A 15,828-nucleotide genomic window follows, 5' to 3' on the forward strand; every position below is an offset into this window, starting at 1 on the left:
ATGCAAGCAATAACATTTACATTTGTAACAAACACATTGATTCTTAAACCACCTCCTGGTTCTGAATCCCTCGCCCCACACTCTGCTCCAAGGATCAAAAAAAAAAAAAAAAACTATTTGAACATTATTCATCCCACACTTTGCCAGCCCATCTCGACTCCTATCCTATCTATTTATCCCTGCAATAGCCTTTCCATAATCAATTGCGTGGGTCCCAGGCCTGGTACGTCCAGCCAGGGTTGCCATAATGAGTAGAATTTCTTAAGAGCATTTCTGTGTTGGTATGTGACTTTTTCCCTTATCAGTAGATTATTTACCAGCTTTACCCATTGACCCTCTGTAGGCACTCGGGGAGTGATCCAATATCTGGCGATGGCCTTGCGAGCCACATACAGTAGTCTAAGTACGGCTGTATGGCCACCGGGAGACAGCGAGGGTACCTCGAGGCCACCCAGCAGACACACCACCGGGTCATGAGGCAACGGAAAGCCATACGCCTGGGATATAGTATCAATAACATATTTCCAGTATCGGAAGAGTTTTGGACACTTCCACATCATGTGTAATAAATCTCCCTCCTGCACATTACATTTTGGGCATATTGGGGAATCCCGTATACCCCATTTATGTAGTCGAGTGGGTGTTCTATATACTCTATGGAGGAGAAATAGATGAGAAAGTCTGTGTTGCGCCGATACCGAGACCAGAGGGGCGGAAGTCAAACACAGCTCCCATGTATCCCCATCGATGGGACCTAGGTCCGATACCCACCCTTTCCTACATGGTAATGCCGAAGCATCATGTGTTACATTAAGCAGTCTGGAGTATACAAGGGAAATCATGCCCTTCTTGTCCACATTAAAAAGCACATCTTTATGAAGGGGGTGTCTTATTAGCAAGATTGGAGAGAGCCTGACTTCCCTCTGGGCTGCATGTCTCAGCTGTAAGTATTTATAGAACTGAGTTCTGTGCAGACCATACTCTTCCTGCAGATTAACAAACGATTTGAGGGTTGGGCCACTAAACAATTGTGTGATATAGTGTATACCTGCATTTACCCAGGTCCTGAAGCCTTCTAATTTAAAAAGTTCCCTGTAGTAGGAATTTTTCCAAATGGGAGTAAAGGGGCATACCCCCCTGACATTGAGACTGGAACGAACGTATTTCCACAACGTATTAAGCAGCACCACCGTAGGTAAGGTCTGGTCCAGGTGTGTGAGTCCTGCTTCCAAGTAAGACACCGCTGGTAGCATTGGCCCCGACGGGAGTAATATGGCTCGTATTGGGTCTCCGAGGTCTACCTCCCCCCAGTTTCCTAGATGCTGTATTTGCGATGCTATAAAGTAGCAGCGGGCATGAGGGACAGCTAAACCACCCTGATCCTTGGCTAGTTGTAATGTGGCAAGTTTTATACGTGCCACCTTACCACCCCAAACTAAATCTCTGAACTGGGCATCTATCTGAGCAAACCACCTGTGGGGAATCCAAATCGGGGTATTGTGGAAAACATACAGAAGCTGGGGGGCCCACACCATTTTAATGAGGTTCGCTCTGCCTGTAACTGATAGTGGAAGTTTTTTCCAGGACGCACATTTCTGTCTGAATTTTTGTAGCAATGGTGCCAGATTCAGAGAGAGATATTGGGAGGGGTCTGGCGTGACCAGAATTCCCAAGTACTTAAACTCATTCACTACCACAATATCCCTAGCGCAGTCAGGCAGGCTGTCTGTTAGGGGGTCTAGAGGCATAAGTACTGATTTATTCCAGTTAATGCTGAATCCTGATAGTTCGCCAAAGCCTGCGATCAAGGACATCGCATTCCCCAGCGACTTTTGAGTATCACCCAAATACAGCAGTGTATCGTCTGCAAATAAAGAAATGACATCCCGCCCTGCACCTCGGATGAAACCTGTAATGTCGGGTGAAGCTCTCATATGTATTGCCAAGGGCTCTAGGGCTAGGGCAAACAGCAGGGGTGACAGGGGGCACCCCTGCCGCGTGCCCCGGAAGAGCCTGAAAGAGTCAGAGACCTCCCCATTAATTCTCTTTCTTGCAGTCGGGGCGCTATACAGTAGTTGAACCCATTTTAGGAAGGATGGTCCCACCCCAAATCTATGCAGAGTCTCCCAAAGATAAGGCCATTCAACACTATCAAATGCCTTGGCCGCATCTAGAGAGAATATAGCTCTATTACCTGGGTTGTCCACCGGCACCTGTATATTTAGGAATAGCCTACGCAGGTTTTGTGCTGTGGACCTCGTAGGGATGAAGCCCGACTGATCCCTATGTATTACTTGATGAATACATTTGGAGAGTCTGGTGGCCAGAACTCTAGCCAGCAACTTAATGTCAAATGTCAAGAGAGAGATCGGTCTATAGGAGTCTGGTGAGAGAGGGTCCTTACCAGGCTTCAACAGAACCACTATTCTGACTCCGATTGTTGTGATAGCGATATATCCCTTGCTGAGACCTCTATGCCTGGCCTGTATAAGCAGATATACTCACTGCGGACAATCCTTGCCAGACAGCTGAACTCGTCAATACCGATTCATTCAAAAGAGGTGTTTATTCTTTAAACTTCAGGGGTTACAGCAGATAACAGGAACAGCAGATGAATGGTGATAGTATTGTGCGGTCAAAAGATGATGCCTTTCCTACCCTGGGCAGAGTACATGAGTGTCCTTCTACATGTGGCTTGCTGGCTGGAGAGATGACACAGGAAGTACTCCACACAGGAAGCAGGGAGGGGCATACATACAGTGAAAATATGTGGTAACTCAAAGAATCACATAAAAACATGTGCATTGCAACAAAGGCCACTAGATGGCAGCATAGGATAACACATAGATTTAGCTATGAGAAAATAGTAGGCAAACCACACTATATAGACTCCAATCTATATAACAATGCTAATATTAACTGAGGCTATGCATCTCATATTCTATGCCCCTATTGGGGCAGCACACTCCCCGTCTGGCATGATAATGCCACTATTTACATAATACAATGGTAGTTATGCAAATAAACAACAGCGCAATTTGCTTGATGTCTTGAAAACCTGAAAGACATAATGGAGAACATGCATATAATACAACAACTATAATATAAGGCTTCAAGTTGTGACAACTAAAGTTCCAGATACTTCCTTCTCGAAGTCGCAGGTAGGATCCAACAGCATACCCAAGTAAGTTCAGTCTCCAAACGGCAAGAGCAAAATGAGTTCCGTGATAGGTCTGATGAAAGTCTTTACAGTCCCTATAATCCAAAGGCCTGCAACTCTTATGGCTCCCTCTGTGAAGTGTCTACCTTGGTGTTTCACCCTTTCATGGTAGTGCCGTATGAGCAAAGTGGTGATGTGATGGCGAGCAGGTATAATGAGAGGATTCTGTTCTTGCTCACTGAACTTAGCCTTGTTTAGGCGTCCACCAACCCTTAACGTGCCATCATTGTCAATGAATGGGTTCAGGTTAGCAATTGGACTGTTTTTTGGAATGTCCCCCTTGTCACGGATACGTCTGATTTCTGAGCCAAAGACATCCTGTTGTACACTGCGTATTACGATCAGTTCAGCTTCAGCAATGTCTTTTGCAGAAAGAAGCTTTTGGCACATGTGCCAACCTTGACAGTGAGCATCTGTGAGCTTTGTGTGAAAGCAGTGTGCAATATGAACTAACCTTGCGGTGGTGCGTACCAGCCTTGTCCACTTGGAGAAACGTTCAAAGCGTTGACAGCCCAAGGCACATCTTTGTTCAGTTCTGGTGACAAGGGTTTTAACTTCAGGACGAACCTCTGGATCTTTGTCGGGTTCTAGAAGACTGAAGACGTCAGCCGTGGTTTCTTCTGGATCAGCCAACAAGAATTCAGGACCTGTTAACCAAGAAGAATTTACGAAGGCACTCGCAGACACTGGCCTGGTGCCATGATCTGCAGGATTAATTTCAGATGGAACATAATGCCATTGTTCAGGTTTAGATGATTTTCTTATTCTTTCTACACGGTTGCTGACATAGACATAGAAACGTTTAGTCTGGTTGTATATGTAGTCCAGAACAACCTTGCTGTCTGTGTAGAATTTGATGTCATCTATCTGAATGTCTAGCTCACGCAGTATGAAATCTGCAATCTCTACAGCTAGCACAGTCCCACAAAGTTCAAGCCTAGGAATTGTGTGTTCAGGCTTGGGTGCTAACTTAGCTTTCCCAAACAGAAACCCTACATGGGTTAGATTAGCTGAATCCCTTACCTTGAGGTAGGCAACAGCCGCTATGGCCTCAGTAGATGCATCTGAGAAGATGTGCAGCTCTTTCCTCCGACTGGTAGCAAGGGAAGTCGGAGTGTAGCAGCGTGGTATACGGATTCCATCTAAGGCATGTAACGACTGTTTCCAGGACTCCCACCTTGAAAGTTTGTCTATTGGTAGTGGGGCATCCCAATCTTTGATAGTCTCTGAGAGCTGTCTAAGTATGGATTTACCTTGTATGGTGATGGGAGCCACAAATCCCATTGGATCGTATAGGCTGTTCACCACTGACAGAACTCCACGCCTGGTAAATGGTTTGTCTGCAGAGCTGACTTGAAAGCCGAAGCTGTCCTTTAATAAGTCCCACCGTAGGCCCAGACTTCTCTGCACAGGTGGCATGTCCATCCCCAGATTTAAGTCTTTAAACCCTGTGGCATAATCGCCAGGTTGAAAGGCTTTCATAACAGCAACACTGTTTGAGGCAATCTTGTGTAGTCTGAGGTTAGCCTCAGAAAGCATAACTTGTGTCCTTTGGAGCAGGTCTATGGCTTCTTCCGCTGTAGGTAAAGATTTAAGTCCATCGTCCACATAGAAATCTCTCTCGACGAAATGTCGAGCATCTGCGCCATACTCCTGTTCTCCATCAAGAGCAGTCCTTCGTAAACCGTATGTTGCGACGGCAGGTGAGGGGCTATTTCCGAAAACATGAACCTTCATGCGGTATTCAATCATCTCATTGTTCATGTTGTTGTCACGGTGCCACAGAAACCTTAGGAAGTTCCTATGGTCTTCTCGTACAATAAAGCAATGAAACATTTGTTCAATGTCCGCAGTTATGGCAACTGGCTCTCTTCTGAACCTCATGAGTACACCTACAAGGTTGTTGGTAAGGTTAGGACCAGTGAGAAGAATATCGTTCAGGGATACGCCCTGATGCTTGGCACTGGAGTCGAACACTACCCTAATTTGTTTTGGCTTACGTGGATGGTACACTCCGAAGAAGGGTAGGTACCAGCACTCATCGTGTATTTGAAGGGGTGGAGCTGGCTCAGCATGCTCATTGTCAAAGATCCTCTTCATAAAGGTAATGAAATGGTCCTTCATTTCAGGCCTGTTCTTTAATGTTCGTTGAAGTGAGTTGAATCTGGATAAAGCCTGTTCCCGATTGTTTGGCAGTTTGACCCTTGCAGCACGAAGAGGCAATGGTGCAACCCAGCTGTTAGACTCATCCTTGAAGAATTCTTTGTCCATTATTTTGATGAACTCTCTGTCTTCAACTGACAAGGCTATTTTGTTGTCGTCACTTGTGGTACAAAACACTGTGGTACCTAGGTTGTCATCACACAGGATAGGAGTGGCATCAGGTACTTGGATGATGTCAAGAGGCTTCTCCTTTATTTCATAATGGTGAGGGCACTCTTTGAAGTGGGATGCGCGTCCATTTCCTAACATGTAAGTTTTGAAGGAGTGGATCTCAGATGATGTACACATTCTATCCAAGCATACATCGCCCACTATTACCCAGCCTAGATCAAGTCTTTGTGCATAAGGGGCATCCTCAGGTCCATCACACTGCTCACGTACCTTATGTACTCTAAGAATGTCTCTTCCTAGCAAGACTAAGATTTCAGCATTCATGTCCATTGCGGGAATCTCATCAGCAAGGTGCCTTAAGTGAGGATGGTGATATGCAACCTCTGGAGTAGGAATCTCTTCTCTTTCGTCTGGTATCTGGTCACACTCGACTAATGTTGGTAGGAGTATGCCCTCTTTCCCTTCGATATGAGACACCATGAACCCATCGACCCTTCTGCCGAAAGTCTCTACGCGACCAGAACAGGTTCTGAGAGTATACGGTGTGGCATGACCCTCAATGCCAAAGATCTCAAAGAATTTAGGCTTGACCAGGGATCTGTTAGTCTGTTCATCTATTATGGCATACATCCTGGCAGCTTTTTCAGGTTGACCCTCTGGGTATACCTTAACAAGGCATATCTTGGCACAGCACTTGTGATCTAAACCTTCTCCACAGACTTCTGTGCATGAAGAAGAAACATTCTCCTGGGCTAGAGCGTGGCTTCGTTGCTCCCCGCCATGATTTGAGAGAGGGGTGGAGGTAGGTAGCTGCTGTGGGCTGTCTGTAAGTGGAGTAGGATGCATAGCTGTCACATGTCTTTCGCTGCTGCATTCTGTGCACTTGATGACAACTTTACAGTCCTTGGCAAAATGACTATAAGAAGCACAGCACCTGTAACATACTCCAAGTTTCTGGAGAATCTCCCTGCGCTCTTGTAAAGTCTTTGCTCTCAGCTCTCGGCATTTCTTAAGAGGGTGAGGCTTCTTGTGAATAGGGCACTGACGATTAGGATCTTTGTCACCCGAATTACTCTGGTATGCATGAGAGGATACGGGTGGTGAGATGTCTGTCCTTTTAACAGATATTGCTCTATGAAAGTCTCTGTGTTTAGCTGCTGTGTTGTCATACCTTGGAGATGGTGATGAAGCAGGCAAGTTGGGTTCACTGAAGCTGAAGCTGGGATCATTTCTCATCCAGGCTTGTTCACTGATGAACCTGCAAAAATATGAGAATGGAGGAAAGGATACGTTATAGTCTCTTTTGTACCTTGAGCCCTGCTGCGCCCATCTCTCCTGCAGGCCATATGGCAGTTTAGACACCACTGGATTGACACCATGAGCAGTGTCCAGGAAGCTTAGACCAGGTAGACGTGGGTCTGTCTTTGCCAACTCTAACTCCATGAGGAGGTCACTTAGATCTTGGAGCTTGCGATAGTCTTTGTTCCCTATTTTTGGGAAGTTTTGCAGTCTCTTGAATAGAGCGCTTTCTATGGCTTCTGAGCTACCATAGGCTTGCTCAAGTCTTGCCCATGTGGCAACAAGACCTGCATCTGGGTGGTCAACATGTACTGTCCTCAGTCTTTTAACACGATTTGCAGATTCTGGCCCCAGCCACCTTATGAGCAAATCAAGTTCGTCCTTGCTATTAAGGTTGAAATTAGCAATAGCAGCCTTGAAGGTTGATCTCCAGGCCCTGTAGCTCTCTGGACAGTCATCAAACCTTGAGAGGCTGGTGATAATGAGCTCACGGCGTGCCATATAGCTGGCTAAGTCATTCAAGTCTGATCTCTCACTCTTTGGTGCCAAAGTAATCTGTGGAACCCCTTGGGTGTGAAAGTTCTCTGGTGAAGAAAGGTGAGGTTTACCAGGATGAAATGATGTTGCATGAGCGCTTAACTTTGGTGTAGTCTTTAAGGCTTCTGCTGGCTGTGGCTGGAGCTGCGGCTTGTCGCTGGAAGTCACCTTGTTGATGGCAGGAGTTGATGTGGTTTGCTGCGTAGATGCTCTGGCGTTGTGGACTTGAGGAGACTCAGGCATTTTGAGCTGGGAGGTCCCTGAGTTGAGAGTCAGAACAGTGTTGTTAGTAGGAGGTACAGGAGATGACTCTGTATCTTTGTAAACATTATGCTTTAGCACATAATCACTGGTGCGATCAATTGGATCTTCCAGTTCTGCTGGGATAAGACAGTCTGAATTAGTACTTTGACCCATTGCTTGTTCAAGGACTTTCAGCCTTGCTAGCGCACCTGCTTCCTCTTTCTCTATTTGCAGAATCTTTATTTGGGCTTCCATCTCTGCTTGGCGAGTTTTGCTCTGGGCTTCAAGAGCTTTGCTTTGGGCCTTCATCTCTGCTTCTTTCTTAGCAAGGGAGCTTTGCGCTTTTTTGGATTCAGCATCAGCGCGGGCCTCTATTAGCTTGTCGCTTAATGTTGAACTTCTGGAGCGAGAGGATCTAGAAGAACGTGCAGTGTGCTTGGTTGATGTTGATCTGTGAGATCTGGTCTCTTGCAGTTGAGCAATGCGGAGTTCTGCCTTACACTGAGCATTTTTCACTAAGAGATCCCTTTGTTGGTTCAATGCATCAGTCTTGGTCAGTTCTGCTGAAGAGTCCTCTATATTACAGTCTTGCAAGAAAGCAGTGTATTTTGCAGACAGCCGTTGGTAGTGTTCATACGCAGCAGATAGGCGAACTATAGAATCTCCTAGTTCAGCCGGTTGATCATTAAAGTGTGGCAAAACTGACATGCAGTGTGAAGTTCTGTCCCAGAAGTCCGATAGCTTGCTGGAGAACTTATCTCTAGTGTATTCATAGTTTTCTCTGAGTTTCTGTATTGGTTTTATTGTACGCTTGGGTCTTACACTCTGTTCAGCAATATCTGCAGAGTCTGCTCCCTGTACGTCTGCGGGTTCAGAGGCATGATGAATCTGCGTTGGTTCAGCCGTAAAAGAGTGTTCAGAGCCTTGTCTAGACATTTCTCACGGTTTTGTAAAAAATGGTACTGTCTCTTTAAGAAGACGAACAGCAGCTTAGACAGGTGGGGTAACACAGTTCAATTAGAGAAACAGCTTTCAACATTCACATGAAGCGCAGTAAGCTTGTGCGACCATGTGCTTACACAAGATGGCGGCTGGCACTGAGCTTGATTGCAGATTAGGCACACACATATACCCAGCAGGCTGTAAGAATTCTATGCATCTTTTGACTATTCTGACTCCGATTGTTGTGATAGCGATATATCCCTTGCTGAGACCTCTATGCCTGGCCTGTATAAGCAGATATACTCACTGCGGACAATCCTTGCCAGACAGCTGAACTCGTCAATACCGATTCATTCAAAAGAGGTGTTTATTCTTTAAACTTCAGGGGTTACAGCAGATAACAGGAACAGCAGATGAATGGTGATAGTATTGTGCGGTCAAAAGATGATGCCTTTCCTACCCTGGGCAGAGTACATGAGTGTCCTTCTACATGTGGCTTGCTGGCTGGAGAGATGACACAGGAAGTACTCCACACAGGAAGCAGGGAGGGGCATACATACAGTGAAAATATGTGGTAACTCAAAGAATCACATAAAAACATGTGCATTGCAACAAAGGCCACTAGATGGCAGCATAGGATAACACATAGATTTAGCTATGAGAAAATAGTAGGCAAACCACACTATATAGACTCCAATCTATATAACAATGCTAATATTAACTGAGGCTATGCATCTCATATTCTATGCCCCTATTGGGGCAGCACAACCACAACCAGGGCCTCATTCATAGACGGGGGTAGAATTCCAGTTTCAAAAGCTGTATTATAAACTTTTAGTAAAATGGGGATGAGTTGCTCAGAGTATCTGCAATAAATCTCAGAGGGAAGACCGTCAGCCCCTGGCGCCCGCCCATTATGCGCCTGCGCCAGTGCCTCCAGAAGTTCCTCACTAGTAAGGGGAGCATTAAGCATGGCTACATCCGACCCAGGAAATTTTGGTAGCTGATATTTATCCAAGAAAGAGTGCAACTGTTCACTAGTAGGGCTGACCTTAGATGAGTATACGTTTTGGAAAAATTCTTGGAAGCAAGTTATAATGGAACGTGTGGAGTGGCATAGTGTCCCCCCCGCATCCGCTACCACTGCAATATGAGAAGGGGGTTGCTGTGATCTAGCCAGGATCGCCAGCATATGACCCGTATTTTCACCCTCCTCAAAATGTCTCTGTTGTAAGAAGAACCTTTTGTTTTCTGCAAGTTGAAACGATAGGTCTTTAAGCATGGTATGGGAGGCCATCCACTGTCTTTTTAAGCCATCATTAGATGGATCTGCTACGTAGGCTGCCTCTGAGCTGCGAGCTTCCTCTAACACACGTGTCTCCCATTCCTTTGTGCCCGATTTAATTTGGTTGATAGTTCTAATAAATTGGCCTCTCATAAAGGCTTTAGCCGCATCCCACACCACATGAATGTCCGCCGTGCCTAAGTTATCCCTAAAGAACTCACTAAGTAATGCCGGGATTGGGTCTGGTTCCGGAATAAGAGACAACCAGAACGGGTTGAGTTTCCACAGTGTTTTACCTCGTCTTTCACCCAGGCCCAGATCTACCGTAAACGGGGAATGATCGGAAGTGTGTCTCGGGTGGTATGCCGAGTTCCGTACCCATGGTAGTAATAGACCATTACCGAAACCCATGTCTATCCTTGACAATCCCCCTACAGAAGCTGACCTGCAGGAATAAATTCTAGAATCAGGGTTATGCAGTCTCCAGACATCAAACAGGCCTAATTCCTCAATTAAACGGGCAAAAGGTGTGGGACCCTTCCTATCATGTCCCCCCTGTCCCGCACCAGTCTTAAGTTTGTCCTTTTCGTGATCCATTAGGTTATTAAAGTCCCCTATTACTAGGACTGGAATACCAGGAAGACAGGACACAAATTCAGCCAGTGTTTTCAAGACATTAGATGAAAATGGTGGGGGGATATACACTCCCGCTACTACACATTTGACCCCATAAAGGGAACAATATAAAAAGACATATCTGCCCTCGGGATCTATCTTAACATTTATAAGTGTGTACTGTGTACCACTACGGATCAGGACACTCACTCCCCTCGAGTAAACCGTATGGGTAGAATGATATTGGTGGCAAAATTGCCTAATTGCCAGTTTCGGGGTAGAACCCGGGGGGAGGTGAGTCTCCTGTAGACAGATTACCTCCGCGCCCAATCTTTTAATAGTGCGCAGTACCTCAAGGCGCTTCACCGGACTATTCAGGCCTCGGACATTCCACGACAGACACCTAGTTATATTAGACATGCTACCGGAATCTTAATATCAGTAGGAGAATACAATCTTATACCGTATAAGTAAAAATTATCTAAAGCATCATCTATGACCATCTTGGAGATTAGAGGCATAACACAAGCAATAAGCATACTACCATTCTGGGACCCTTGTCTACTGCAGTAAGGGAACCCTATTTCATGATCATGTGGGCTACAGGCTAGGGAGAGCATAGAAAAAAATAGTAAAAAGAACAGAAAAAACAACAAAGAAGTATATAGAGCAGATTCCTGAGAGCAGAGCATGGCGGGATCATCGCTCCTTAGTACCATATGTAATGTAGCCAACATGGCTAACAAAAGTTTACCCAGGGGGCAAGTTAGGGCCTGAAACAACCCTATTGGGGGCAACAGTGGAAGCGCACCACAGTGTCTTAGAGCTTCTCAACAGCAAAACTCTGGGCCTTAGTGACCAAAGTGAACAAAAACCGCCTTACAAGGGCAACTAGGAAAGTGAGCACATAATATGCTGGGTCATCAGATTAGACTTTCTTTTCAGTCTGCTGGTCGTCTACCCCTCGCCTCTTTGATGGATTGCTCTTCCCGATCCAGCCAGTGTGCTGCAGTGGCCGGGGAATCAAAAAATTGGACAGCACCAAAAACCTCTACCCGAAGGCGGGCCGGGTACAACATGGCGTATTTCAAGTCGAGGTCCCTCAGACGGCGTTTCACATCCAGGAACTTGCTTCTCTTCTTCTGTAGCTCGGCAGAAAAGTCCGGGAATAGGGAGACTTTAGTATTGTCAACCTTCAGTGCTGCTGGATTAATTCTGGCATTGTATAAAGTGGCGTCCCTGTCCCGATAATGTAGGAATTTAAACAGGAATGGTCTAGGCGGTGCTCCAGGCTGTGGGGGTCTAGATGGCACCCTGTGTGCCCGTTCAACAGAAAACATAGGGGAGAATGCTTCTCTTCCAAAAGCTGCAATCAGCCACTTCTCAATAAACTCCACAGGATTTTTTCCTTCCATTTTCTCAGGTAGGCCTATAGCCCTTACGTTATTTCTTCTCATCCTGTTCTCTAATTCCTCCAAACGAGAAGAGTGTTGGTCTATTAAATGGTTATTGTAGGTCAGGTCCCTCTGCATAGGCCCCATGTCATCTTCAATGGTGCTCACCCTTTCCTCTAATGCTGAGGTTCTTTCTCTCATTTTTTGGGCATCCTGTCTGAGAAATGAGATTTCTGACTTCATCCCTTTTACTTCCGTGGTCAGTACTGCCAGGGATACATTACATGAAGTGACTGCAGTGAATATATCTCTCAGCGTGGGTTCTCCCTCTATGGTAGGACTCCCCGGGCCCTGTGTCTTATCTGGGGCCTGCTCTGGAGTACTCACTGTGTCCCATAGTAGTCCGGCCTGTACCGAGTCCTCCAGGGGCACTGTGTCATCCGCCTCGGATCCTCCGCTCGGTGAGTCCTCCGGAGTGCTGGAGGAGGCCGTAGGTTCTTTCAGCAGTGGCTTGGAGAACAGTTTTTCAGCTGCCTCGCGGTGTTTCTCCCTCGCTGTGCGGCCTGCATACGCGCCATTTTGGACCATGAGTTCTGCTGGCTTGTTCACCAGCTGCCGTTTGCCGGACGACATCGCGGGACCAGGACACCGGGAAAGGTATGTACGTGTTCCCCGAGCAACAAGGAATCCTCCGGTGTGACTGTGGGTGAGTATAAATTTCTTCCGCAGGATGAATAGAAGGATTTTCGGCGGAGCTCACTTCAGACACGTCCGGCTACATCCGCTGCCTGGCCACGCCCCTGCGGAGACTCTTTACCACGTGATCAGCCGCGTCCAATCACGGCTGATCACGATATAAACAGGAAAAGCCGGTAATCGGCTTTTCCTCACTCGCGTCTGTCAGACGCAAGTAGAGGAGAGCCGATCGGCTGCTCCTGTGACGGGGGGGGGGGGGGGTTTGTGCTGATCGATCATCAGCACAGCCCCCCGAGGATGCCCACTGGACTGAAAAATAAAGGTATGCCACCCTAGACCACCAGGGATGAGGACACAAAAAATGGATGCCAATCAGTGCCCACAATGGGCATCACTGATTGGCAGGCATTGTTTGGCACTGATTGGCATCCATTAGTAAAACACATACAATAGTGCCCATCCGTGCCACCTATCAGTGCCCATCCATGCCGCCTATCAGTGCCCATCCGTGCCACCTATTCGTGACCATCTGTGCCGCCTATCCGTGCCGCCTATCAGTGCCCATCCGTGCCGCCAACCCCTGACCATCTGTGCCACCTATCCAAGCCCATCCGTGCCGCCTATCCGTGACCATCTGTGCCACCTATCCGTGACGCCCATCCGTGCCCATCAATGCCACCACATCAGTGCCACCTCATCGGTGCCCATCAGTGCAGTACCATCAGTGCCCATCAGTGAAGGAGAAAACTTACTTACTTATTTACAATGTTTTATAACAGAAACAAAAAAAAAACGTTTTTTTTTCAAAATTTTCGGTCATTTTTTTTGCAGAAAATAAAATATCCTAGAGGTGATCAAATACCACCAAAAGAAAGCTCTATTTGTGGGAACAAAATGATAAAAATTTAGTTTGGGTACAGTGTAGCACGTGGAATTGTCATTCAAAGTGCAACAGTGCTGAAAGCTAAAAATTGGTCTGGGAGGGAAGGTGTGTAAGTGGCCCCCGGTATGGAAGTGGTTAATGATGGATATCTCGGTAACGGCAGCTGCTGCCACAACCAAGATACCCATCTCTTCAGTGAGTGGCCCGGTAAACGATAACGGCGGTCTCCGCGGCGAATTCGCCGCGAGATCGTCGTTATCGGTGGCGGGCCCTCCCACGCCCTCCGCCTCTTACCGGAGCCGTCGGTAGCGGCGGAAGAGATCGGGTGCTGCTGGCTGTTGTGTGGGGATACAAGTGAGGGCAAGATGGCCCCCACCCGTCCTCATAGCTTTGCTGGGCGGAAGTGATGTCAAAACGTCAGTCCCGCCCAGCGTCTTAAAGAGACAATTTGTCGTCATTTTTTTAAATGACAAATTTTCTATTTTTATTTTTTTCTTGCATTTTAGTGTAAATATGAGATGTGACGTCTTTTTGACCCCCGGATCTTATATATAAGAGGACCTGCCATGCTTTTTTCTATTACAAGGGATGTTTATATTCCCTATAATAGGAATAAAAGTGATGTTTTTTATTTCAGTGTAAAAAATTATAAAATCAATAAAAATAAATAAGAAAACAAAAATTTTTTTTTTTTTTAAAGTGCCCCGTCCCGACGAGCTTGCGCGCAGAAGCGAACGCATACGCGAGTAGCGCCCGCATATGAAAACGGTATTTAAACCACACAAGCGAGGTATCGCCGCGATCGTTAGAGCGAGAGCAATAATTCTAGCCCTAGACCTCCTCTGTAACTCAAAAGATGCAACCTATAGAATTTTTTAAACGTCGCCTATTGAGATTTTTAAGGGTAAAAGGTTGCGCGATCGCCGCCGGGCACCCGCGATCGCTCGTTACAGAGCGGGGACCGGGAGCTGTGGGTGTAAACACACAGCTCCCGGTCCTGTCAGGGGAGAAATGCCGATCTTCTGTTCATACAATGTATGAACAGAAGATCAGTCATTTCCCCTAGTGAGTCCCCACCCCCCACAGTAAGAACACACCCAGGGAACATACTTAACCCCTTCCCCGCCCCCTAGTGTTAACCCCTTCACTGCCAGTGGCATTTTTATAGTAATCCAATGCATTTTTATAGCACTGATCGCTATAAAAATGGCAATGGTCCCAAAAATGTGTCAAAAGTGTCCGCCATAATGTCGCAGTACCGGAAGAAAAAAAAAAAAAAAAAATCGCTGATCGCCGCCATTACTAGTAAAAAATAATAATAAAAATGCCATAAAACTATCCCCTATTTTGTAAACGCTATAACTTTAGAGCGCAAAAACTAAAAACCGCAGAGGCGATCAAATACCACCAAAAGAAAGCTCCATTTGTGGGGAAAAAAAGGACGCCAGTTTTGTTTGGGATTCACGCCGCACGACCGCGCAATTGTCGGTTAAAACGACGCAGTGCCGAATCGCAAAAAGTGCTCTGGTCTTTGACCAGCAACATGGTCCGGGGGTTAAGTGGTTAATTTAATTGCGCCAATCCTTGTTTGGAGCCCATTTTACCGCTTCCGTTCCATCGGGTTTCATATGTTTTTGGTGTACATGGAGGTTCTATCAATAGGGGCAAATATTGTATCTTTTCCCACTTCCGGGATCCTGATCACATCCTTCCCATCTTCTAAGAAGACCAGCATATTGATTACGATCGGTTGTAGATCGTAGTCAACACATTCTCCGATCCTAGCATGTATCGAGTTGGGCCCACCCACTATGGGTCTTCCCAGGGGGGTCTATCCAGATCCTTATCTATAGTGGGGAAACAATAAATTGTAGGCATGCTGCTTCCCAAAGGGACCAAGAACTCCATCATCACTGGCTTGCTTTACCAGATCCTTCAATCCCTTTATGAACTTCACTATTGGGTTACCTCCCAACTTCTCATCCATTTCGTGGTACAGTGGAACCTCGGAATTGCGAGTAACGTGGTTAACCACTTAAGGACCCCTTCACACGTCGGCAGAATGGCACATCCACGTACCTGTACGTGGCCCTTTAAGCCCCACCCCCTACAGTTAAAAACACAGATGAGGTCACACTTTTTTTTTTTTAAGTGTATTTTGTGCCTGTGCTCGAGAGAGGAGCCGGACTGCAGGAGTTGGGAGTAGGCAGGCCTCCCCCAGAGGCAATCTGCCACCTTTCTCCATGCCCCGGGTGGCAATGGCGGGTGGGTGAGGGGGTCCTCCCACACAGCCCGCCCGACCTGCTCCGCTTTGAAGCCCAACGGGGCAGAGGGACTCCCTATAAGGGAGTGAGAGGATTTGCCCGCTCAACCAGCCCCG

This window comes from Rana temporaria, chromosome 1, assembly GCF_905171775.1.
Source record: "Rana temporaria chromosome 1, aRanTem1.1, whole genome shotgun sequence".
Lineage (NCBI taxonomy): Eukaryota > Metazoa > Chordata > Amphibia > Anura > Ranidae > Rana > Rana temporaria.